This window comes from Podarcis muralis, chromosome 1 (assembly GCF_964188315.1).
Source record: "Podarcis muralis chromosome 1, rPodMur119.hap1.1, whole genome shotgun sequence".
In the NCBI taxonomy this organism is placed as follows: domain Eukaryota; kingdom Metazoa; phylum Chordata; class Lepidosauria; order Squamata; family Lacertidae; genus Podarcis; species Podarcis muralis.
This window is the reverse complement of record NC_135655.1, coordinates 69,744,708-69,754,813: the sequence shown is the minus strand read 5'-3', so window position 1 is coordinate 69,754,813 and position 10,106 is coordinate 69,744,708.

Here is a 10,106-nt window from a genome sequence, read left to right as displayed (position 1 = left end):
CAAAGGACAGCTGGACATCTAAAGGGCCCCATTACCTTCAGTAGCTTAGGGCCTCATCAAACCTAAATCTGGCCCTGGGACAGCTGTGTACTGTACTGGTATTCCTGCATTGGACTGAATGATCCTTGGGATCCCTTGCAACTCTGTAATTCTAAGTGGTACATATATAGATCTTATTAAATGAATGTGTGGGTAGATGACTTGTGTTGCAAGTAGTCCGTGCAGGAGGAGAAAGGTATCAGTGGCTGGTGGCTGTGATTTATTTTATGTATTTATTGAATTTATATACCACCCCATACTAAGGTCACTAGGTTTTTCCCAATGTATCCTGGGACACTTTTCAACTTCCTACTAAATAGATGGATTTTGTGAGGGGACTGATTTGTAAATCTGGGGACTGTCCCTGAGAAACGGGGACGTCTGGTAACCTTACCCCATACCCAGGGGTCTCAGGGCAGTTCACAGAATAAAATCAAGATATAAAGCCACAAAATGCATAAAAATAAAAACAACAACCTAATAGCCCCCCCCCCCCCCATGATGGCTATATTCTGCTTCTACTGTTGGATGCAGTATGCCTTTGTGAATGCAATTTGCTGCAGAGAGCCCCCTGTAGTACTCATGTCCTGCTTGCAGGCTTCTCCTTGACATCTGGTATTCCAATTCCTGTTTATCTCGGTACATATGGAAATCTGTCTAGAAATCAGCTTTGGCCTTTTAACTGACTTTTCCTCGAACATCTACCTTTGAAGTCCATTCTAAAATGGTCACCTAGAACTAAACTCTTGATCTCTTAAGGGTGAAGCTAAATATCTTAAGCATGCTGACAAAATTAGTTTAGAAATTCTTGCATTTCACTCTTCTATGGCTGGCCACACTGAAAACAGAATTAGTTTTAATTGTTTTATTGAATTGCATGGTTTTTAATTTTGAATTTGCATTGCAAACCACCAGAGAGATAAAGAATATTATGAGAGTGGTACATAAATGTGAGGTAGCAAGGGGAGGTGGTGGCGGCTGCACAAAGCTGCTTCTGCTCACTCTTTTCCTGTGTAGCAGAAAGATGCATCCCTTTTGAGAAAGAGCACTCCTGGCTGCCGCACCACCTATGAAAGAGCTCAGCCACTGGCTGGAGTGAGTGGTAACAGTGCTGAAAAGGGCCATCTCTCCTCTCTTGTCTGGATGCCTTAGTGGTTGATATTAGGTCTGCTGTAGCGGGAGGAGGATGTTGGCAAAAAATCCTACAAAGCCTGGGTTTGGCCCTGCCGTGCAGCAGTTACAGAAGTGCTGTCTTTGAAAATAAAAGGACAGCAGCACCGCTGGTTGGTGAATGAGGCACGGGTATAATTCCACACATAAAAAGAGTAGCACATATCCTTTCAAAATCCATGGCTGGGCAACATCTCTGCTGGGGATGGGAACAACCAGAATTCTACAAATGAACATGTTTAACATAGCTTGTAGCTTGGCCCTTAATGTTCATATATATGTATTTTGGATAAGACCAGACGTGGGGGAATTTTTGCCCTCCAGATATTGGTGAACTGCAGCTCCCATCGGCCCTAGCAAGTATGGGGTGTGGTCAGGAATGATGGGAGTTGTAGTTTAGCAACATTGCCAAATATTCCCAAACAGGGATAAGACAACACATATTAAACTTTGAGATACTGTACCAATGAGGAGTAAAACTGAAGAACAGCAAGTCACAGCCCCCCCCCCCCCCGGACACATTTTCTTATTGTGCATTCAATTCATCAAAACTATTTCTTACCTGAAATTAGATTTTGTTGGCTTTTCCATACCCACACTAACTATGGACGTATACTGTGCCAGAGCAGGGGGGTGTCAAAATGAACTCAGGTCAGGATGACACTCAGGTAAGTAACCCGACTTACTCTGAGGTAAGTAGGGTTAGGACTGCAGTCTAGGTCTGGATCCTACCCTTTCTTCCCAGCCATGAAGGCTTGTCCTATATATTCAACTTGAACCTGTTCTGTGAGGTAGGGCCGTGACTATGCAAATGTCCTGCTTAGCAAGAATAGTCCCAATTTGCATGTAGTTTCCAGAACCAGACTTAAGAATCGTGTGCCAACTCATAAGTGGGATCTTCACATTTTTTAAAAAATCATTCTCTTGTGTCTGAATTTCTATGGCAGATCCACAGAAAAGCTGTAGGCGTATACCTCATTTCCATCCAACCCATTGCTCTTCCCCATGAAATAAATCTGCACTGTTTATTTTCTGAGAAAGTATAGGAACCTCCAATTCCTCCTGTAATATATGTCAGTGTATCTCCAGCCGCATTCACACATTACTCTCAGTTGTAGGAGAAGTGAGATGCTACCACTGCCCCTGAGGTCCATGCACTGAACTCAGGCATCTAAAGAGGAACCCCTTTGTGTGAAGAGTTGCTCAGGGAAGGGAGCTCCTCTTCTGATGTCCATGCCCGACATGCAGATGCCAGGGTGAGGCCAGCAGAGCTCCTTCTCCAGTGCATGTTCTTTACCTGCGAGGGCTCTAGAGAAGTCTTCTTCTGTGTCTTGTGAATGTCTCCGGGCAAGTCTCACTCTCCTCTCTCACTGGCTCTCTCAGCCATGTTCTAGGCCAACATACACTAACCTGCACACTCCAAATGTTGTTGGACTCCAACTTCGATTGGCCACAGTCGGCATGGCCAGTACTTGGGGGATGATGGGAGTTGTAGTCCAGCAGCATCTGGAGGGCCAAAGGTTAGCCATTCCCATTCTAGGCTGTGTTACAATGTCAGCCCATCACCTGGAGATAAACCTTCTATTTTTTAAAAAAAATCATATTTATTGAAATTTCCAAAATACAGAAAGTAAAAATAAAACAAAAATAAAATACATTTAAAACCTTACTTTCATTACCCACTTTCTGGGACTCCCCCCTCCCCCATCCCTACCATATTCCCCTTTCATAACGTTGGTTCTACAAGCTCTCACTCCCAATTTAATACTTAATTTGTTTAACCCAATATTCCAATTTAAATTTATACAGTCATCATCATTACCTTAAATAAAAATCAAGGTCCACCCCATTTTCCTTCCACGAATTCCCCCTTTTTTTTTAACGCCCCAACAAAATTAAAAAAAAACCATGTAAAGATATAAAAGATAAAAAGTATATAAAAAAAGATTCAGAAAATAGTTACACAGCCTTTGGATTCTAACTCTCCCCCCCCCTTCCCCGGTTTAAATTCCCCATGTCCATCAGTCTGTCTGTTGTCTGCCTGGAAATCTTAGATCCATAATCAGATTTTCCCCCAGTTCCTTGCCAGTTTTTTTAAAGTTATTTTTATGGTATTTAACTTCAAATCTCCAATCCAAAAACGGCCCCTAAGGGCCTTTAGTTTCCTTGGTCTTTAAGGCTCCCCCCATTGTTCTTTCCATGTTGTAGTCCAGTTTCTTGTCTTGTTCCGCTGCTAAAACGTTCTAATTCAGAAACTTAGTAGCTCCACAGGGGTTGTTGTTATTCAGGAACAAAAACTTATGTTCAGTCCCTTCCTTTCTTCAATAGAGAATTCTATTGTCTCCTTTAATGTAAACACCCCTGTAGACAAAATACTGTTTCAGTTTTGCAGCTTTCCCAGAAGATAACAAGTCCTGTACAATTCCAAGAGTATTTTTCCACTTACGACCATCTTTGTAATGTCCCGAAACCCCTCTAGGGGGGTTGTAGTAACTTTGTTTCCTCTGATCCAAAAGTCCGATTGTTGTTCCATATTTTCAACATTTTGTATCCAAATCATAGCAAATTGTAACGAAATTAACTAGCAAAGTCCTCATAGCAAAGTCCTCTTTAAATTTTCCAACTTTGACAGCTACTTTGACAGCTGTCAAAGTCTCCGTTTCTTTTCACCAGGCTCTCTCGCGAATCGCCCCGGTTCCCAGGGGGGGGGGTTACGTTTTCCTTCTCCCTCCATTCTTCTCCTCCAGCACAGTTCTTGTAGTTTTCCATCGTGGAATTCTTAATTTTTGTCAGAAATACGCTTCTTTCTAGACCTTGGTTACCCAGTCCATGTTTTGAAATGTTTACAGTAGGGAGGGGGACTGACTTCCTTTTTGGATCCCCCCCCGCTCATGCCAAATCCGCAAAAAAGATTCCTTTTTTCCTCCTTTTAAAGCCGGTTTCCAAATTACTCACGGGTTGTTGTTAAAAGTCCGAATTTTCAATGGAAGAAGTCAGCGCTCTCCGCCGGATGGCATGCGGCTTCGCTCGGCAGGGAAAGCAGAGGACTCAAAGCACCACGCCACCCCCCGGCACCCGATCCGTAGCCTTTAAAAAGGCTCCTTCACGAGTCGGGAGGGCGCTAACGGTGCCAGCCGAGTCACCCATGTCCACGGGCTCCGTGCCCGTGGTTTTTAAGGGTCCCCGCGTCGCCGGCGCGGTAGGACCCAGCCCCTGCCGAGCAGGCTCCCTCCGGAGCTCGGAGGGAGTCCGCCATTCGGCGATGGCGCCAACCCGGAAGTCTGGAGATAAACCTTCTAGGTGCTGGTGTGCATCAGTGTGTATGCACCCTGAGCCAGTGTATAAACAACAAGAGGATAACCTTCGCTCACAAAGCAGCTGCGATTAAGTTGCATTTTATGTTGTTCAGCATAGTTTTTGCTTCCTGGTATAATACATGGTGGCAGGATACACAATTCACTCAGCTGTGTGGCATGTCCTGACTCTGCAGGGATAGAATCTGTTCTCTGGCCTAGTGGCACTAGGCTGTTGGCCTGGGGAAGCCCAGCCGATAACAACAGCCTGCTGTGGCCCATAGCATCCCTTCAAGCCAAGCTCTGCAGTACCAGGTTCCTGTTCCATGGACGGCCTTAAGGCCACGTGGCTTCTAGCCCAGTCTAATTAATGCCCAGCCTGTATGTTATATCTTTACTGCCCCTTTGGCAGTTTTGTTTGCTTGGTTACTACTGAATAAAAAAGGGACCCACCCTTGGATTTGTGGGTCATTTGGGCACAGAAAGAAAGAAAATAGTCTGCTCCAATTAATTAAACAAACGGATAAAAACTGTCCCTGCTTAAATTGTACTTTGCATATCCATAATCTCTGCACTACATTTTATGTATACTTTACCCTTGGGTAAAAAATTGTGAGGATATAAATGCTTTCTCACATAATCTTGCTAAAGCACATTCCTGCCTATAAATATTCATACTACTGCCAAAACATTTACAAGGTTTCCCCAAAGGTGAAATATGTGTAATGTACTTTGCCTTCTGGGTATAAATATTATCCAATACATTTTGGTTAATATGAATACACTAATTATTCTTGTAACCCTTTTTAAAAGGGTCATCCTCATGATGTGAATTTTTTTAAAAATGTAATTACAGTAATTGGATACTTAATCTAATTAAAATTGGCTTTATCTTTAATGGGAATTTTTCTAAAGACACAGAATGACAATTGACTTTTTGATAATCACTGTTTTTCTTTCTGCTGGAGAATGCATTTAAGGATACTAGAAACCACAGCCTTCGCACCATCTGCCAACTACCTTTGGAGCCAAACTTTGGTTTTCTCCATTGCAGGCAAAACATTCCTGCTAATTATGAGATAGGAGTATGCTCACATTTTATGATGCTATTGATTTTCATCGAGACACAGCTATGCTTGATTAAAAGGGCCCAGGAAGGGCGGACTAGAACATACAGATTTTGTCTACGTGCAACCTCAACTGGGAGGGGGCATTAGCATGTAGCTAAGCTTATTTATTCACGAAAACATTTATATCCCACCCTCTATCAAAGATTTTAGGAGGGGAAAACCAATACTGTGGTACCTCAAGTTAAGTACTTAATTCGTTCCAGAGGTCCGTACTTAACCTGAAACTGTTCTTAACCTGAAGCACCACTTTAGCTAATGGGGCCTCCCGCTGCCGCCACGCTGCTGGAGCACAATTTCTGTTCTCATCCTGAAGTAAAGTACTTAACACGAGGTAATATTTCTGGGTTAGCGGAGTCTGTAACCTGAAGCGTATGTAACCTGAAGCGTCTTTAAGCAGAGGCTTGACAACCATATGTCAGGAGTGCTCTGATGGTGTTTCCTACTTGGCAGGGGGTTGGACTCGATGGCCCTTGTGGTCTATTCCAACTCTATGATTCTATGATTCTATTCTATGATTCTATGTATGTAACCTGAGGTACCACTGTAATTAAAACACACATAAAAAGTCCGCTTATCTACAGATCAGAAATGGATAAACAATAAAAGAATAAATAATCTTAAAACGCAAGTTATGGTTATTACAAATTAAGAGTGAGCTGAATGATGACCAGAAGCTTGAGTAAATAACCAGATTTTAAACTGTCACTGAAACGAAAACAAAGTTCATGCCAGGGAGAATTCATAGAGGAGAGCATTCCACCTGCAGAATTCTGCCATGCTCTCTTGTGTCATCACATCAAATGTAATGCTCAAGGATGGGACTCTAAGGATATTATTGCTTGAGTGCTGTACACAAGTTACATGTTGACTTAATGTAAAAGATGGGACTTGAAATAGCTGATCTCTGGTAGGAATGGTAAAGGATTTTCTTTTACTTCGCAATTTGGTGTTATGTGCCCTGTTGGATCCTGTCGAATCGGAGCAGAATGTAGACCTGTGATTTAGGCCTCAGGCCTACCTGCCTTTCTGAGCACTTGTTCCATTTTCTTACTTATATGGTTGGCTGAGGGATGCTTCTTATTTTTTCATCCGTTAACAGTGTTTGGCTGCATGGAGCAGCTTTAAAGCATGGCACCTCTGCACTCTCCCCACTTGTGAAACCCAATAAGTGGTATACAAAGTCCCCCAACAGTGAAAGGAAAACATAGCCATCATGGTAGCCATTGATAGTAAAACATAGCCATTATTGACAGCCTTATCCTCCATGAATAATCCTCTTTTAAAGTCATCCAAGACGATGGCCATTGAAAAACGGTTCTCATTTCGGTCTATATTTCTTTGCTCCCATAAGCATAAGAACAGTGATCAAAGAGCCAGAACCACAGCAAAAGAAATTTACATTGTTTTTAAAAATTACTGATGAATTGAGAAAAAAATTCTTTAAAATAGTAAAAGCACAATAGAAAATAAACAGAAAATTACATAAAACGATCACAATATAATAGATGAAACAATTACAATGGTGATACTGCAAACTGCTTATGGTGTACCAAGAAATTATAAATGAAAAATGAAAGTATAAGAAAGCAATTGTCCTAACAGACTCCTTGCTGTCCAGCTAACTTAAAAGCTAAAGCAGAAGAAAGTTTCACAATATTATAAGGCTTTCTAAATCAATATGGGGAAAGTTATTTATTTATTTATTATTGAATTTATAAACCGCCCTATACGCGGAAGTCTAAGGGCAGTTCACAGAATAAAATAAAAATATAAAACCACAAAAAACCAATCAAAAAACCCAACAACAACCCAAAGTTACTTAAGATGTTAAAGGAAGTAAATTATACATATGAGATACTGGTATATATTGATCTAGTATTGAGATAAACTTTAGGAGCTTTGGTGCATAAATGATTTTAAATACATAAATGATATTAAATTAGGAAAATAGTAATCAGAAGTCCATGTCTACCAGATGTCTTGTGGTGTGGTCTACTGTTTTCCACTGGAAGATTCGTTAGCAGAAGTAACCCATGAGGATTAGGAAAAATCAAAAACAGGATGAAAAGTAAAAATAATAATAATAAACCCTAAGAAGAAACTAGCCTCTGTGTGTCCTGTGCTGGAAATAATACTTTCCTCTTAGCAAACAGACAAGCTTCTCAAATGCATATAGGACAGATCTGTTCACTATCGCTCAACAGTACCAGGCCAACACATCAGGCATAGGCAAACTCAGTCCTCCAGATGTTCTGAGACTACAATTCCCATCATCCCTGACCACTGGTCCTGTTAGCTAGGGATGATGGGAGTTGTAGTCCCAAAACATCTGGAGGGCCGAGTTTGCCTATACCTGCAGCACACCTTCAGGACAGGTGCTGTTGCCCTTGATAAAACACCCCCCATTCCAGTCTGCCTTACAGAAGAAAGTTCAGCTAGCAGCAGCACCTTACAGAATGGAAAGGAACCTCCTTCTTTCTAAATGATGTAACCGAAAGCTGAGGCAGAGGAAGAGAAAACGAAAAATATCTCCACCTGTCTTATATTGGTAAGGTAAAAATAACGAGCTGGAAGTATTTCATTATACTTAACAGAAAAAGCTTCTAAGCAAACAGGTGAAATTTATCTATGGTATTTATTTATATGGCCTCCATGATTACTGCCATAACATTTTATTCTCACAGCTATATGAAGTAGGGGGTTTATCTCTTCTGTTTTCTAGAGCAAGAGACAAGGCACAGAGCAACAAAGTGTGTCCAGGAAGGATATGGGAGGATCAGCAAAATGAGGGATGTAATGTTGAAGAAGACAAGTCAGACAATAACCAGGGCCCAAATACATACCACTACAGGAAATTTAAGGATTGTGTGCTTCATGAGTAACTAAGTAGTTTCATCCAAGCAAGTCTATAATTTTCTGGAGATCATGCCTTTTGATAACATTGGCACATTCCTGTTCTGAAACCTGAATCAGGCCTCTGTTCTTCTATTCTTCTGTTTCTGCTGTCGTCAGCCTGTTGTTTTGTCTTTGGGATACTTCTTAATGAGTAGCATTCCTGACGAAATGAATACACACACAACCACTGACACATACACCATGTTCAGCACCACAAGGGGACGGGGCAGAACGGGGCGGGCTTACGTGCGTCCCGCTGACATGCGTTCTGACTCGAAACATCCCACGTAAATCGGGAATTGCCTGTCCTCCCCATATATGAGAGAGATACAATGCTCATTTTTCATTGCTTTCAGACAGATTTGCCAGAACGTAGCCAGATATAACCTGTACCTCAGTCCTGCCCCACACCTTAGACTTTGAACATTGCTTACTTTTAATATAAGCATGGGAAGTGCTATATTGTTCTTATCATTTAAAAATACTTTCCAGTCACATTGTATGAATTTGGCCTCCATAATTACAGCGGAACCTCAGTTTCTGAGCATCTCGGAAGCCAAACGTTTCAGAACCCAAACTCTGAAAACCCAGAATTGCTTTCGTTTTTGAACGCACCTCGGAAGTCGAACGGCTTCCGCTGTGTGTTTTCCAGTTTCGCTCAATGGAAATTGCAGATGGCCATTTGCGCCTCAGTTGTCAAACGTTTCGGAAGTCGAACGGTCTTCCGGAACATATTACGTTCCACAACTGAGGTGCCACTGTGATGTTTGGTCAGAATTTCGTCGTGAGAATATTGATAAAAATTAACATGGCATGCTGTGCTTGGTATACACCAATCCATATATTCCCTTTGGTGTATGGAAAGGCAGTTTATCTGTGCAGCTGCATCTCATCTGTAACTAAGTTAGATACACCGGTGATACAATTATATAAAAATAACAGCAGCAGCAACCAATAGCAGTAGTTCTACATAAGCTATTTTTCTGCTTGATGAAGATTTTGCATATGTTAGTATAAAGTTAGTCCACTATGATCTTTGCTGGTCCTCAGGTTCCCACTTCAAATGTACCTAAATTCCAAATATTTCCCTTCCATTGTTTCAGTAGTCCAACAAAAAAACTTTTTAAAGGGAATGTCCATCCTTGAATAACCGGAAGATTCATAGAAGCAAGGCTTTTGGCTCCCAGAAGGTGGCAGCATCCCTCTAGAAAAACAAGCAGTAATGCTCATTCTTATGATTTCTGTTCTACAGTTATTTGCCAGTGGGTCACTGATAGGTTCAAGGTCCTAATTTATTTATTCATTTATATTTTTTAAAAAGTAAAGGCACATATGATCAGATAATCGTACTTAGGTGATGGTCAAAAGTAATAATGATAGGACTCATTACAACTTTGAAATGTGCTTGCCTTTTCAGTGGTTCACATGATGCTTTCATTCATCCAGATGGAAGCTGAGGGACCTTCTTGATCATTCTTTATTCCATTTCCATCACATACAGCAATCACAAGCATTAACATTAACTAAACACCTTCTTGTTGGGTATTGAATCGCCGTTGTCACGCCTCTCATGCTTTCT